Here is a 776-nt window from a genome sequence, read left to right as displayed (position 1 = left end):
GAAAAAAAAAAAAAAAAAAAAAAAAAAAAAAAAAAAAACCCAAAAAACTTTAAAATTGTCATATAAAATTAGAAAAATGTTTAAAATGTTCAGTTTGAAGAATTCTAGAAAGTGGACCAAGTGTTCAGATTAAATCATAGGATAATAACAGTGTCTGACCTCACCTTCCCCCTTTATGTGTCCCTTCCCTGTCCGAACCCTTTTCTTACCCATAAGGATAATCACTATTCTGACTTTTATGATAACAATTTCCTTGCTTTTCTCAAATGGGTGTACTACCTATGTTTGCAACTCTAAATGATACAGTTTCATTACTTTCTTACAAACTGTGTGTAAGTGGAAGAATATGGTATACTTTTGTAACTCTTTTATTTTCTTCAATTATGTTTGTGAGACTAGCTCATCCCTTTTCATTGTGGTTTCATGTCCCAATACATGCTTGTACCATAAGAGTTCATCCACTCTTCAGCTGAGGCACGTTTGGGTTATTTCCAGTTTGGGACAGTTACCAGCATTCGTGTGTACATCTCTGGTTGCACAAGGACCAGGGGTATTCCAGAGCAGACACATAGGAATAGAACGACTGGGACTTGGGACATGTACATGTTCCGTTTTTGTAAATAAAGCCAAACTATTTTCCAAAGTACTTGTATCCATTTAGATGCCCACCAGCAGCAAATGAGAGTTCCCATTTCTCCACATCCTTACCAAAAAGTGCTATTGTCAGGAGTTAAAATTTTTGCCAAAAATGGTAACTTGTGTTTTTAATTTGCCTT

The 776-nt window shown here is 35.2% G+C and overlaps 1 protein-coding gene across 1 annotated transcript in view; it reads left to right on the top strand.

The window, feature by feature from the left end:
• The window catches only part of CCDC108 (coiled-coil domain containing 108), a 36,017-nt gene that overhangs the window by 3,060 nt on the left and 32,181 nt on the right, over positions 1-776 (top strand). The gene's annotated exons all lie outside the window — the stretch shown is intronic.

Source organism: Galeopterus variegatus, unplaced genomic scaffold (assembly GCF_000696425.1).
Source record: "Galeopterus variegatus unplaced genomic scaffold, G_variegatus-3.0.2 Scaffold3274, whole genome shotgun sequence".
Classification (NCBI taxonomy): domain Eukaryota; kingdom Metazoa; phylum Chordata; class Mammalia; order Dermoptera; family Cynocephalidae; genus Galeopterus; species Galeopterus variegatus.
This window is presented reverse-complemented; position numbering and strand designations above follow the sequence as displayed.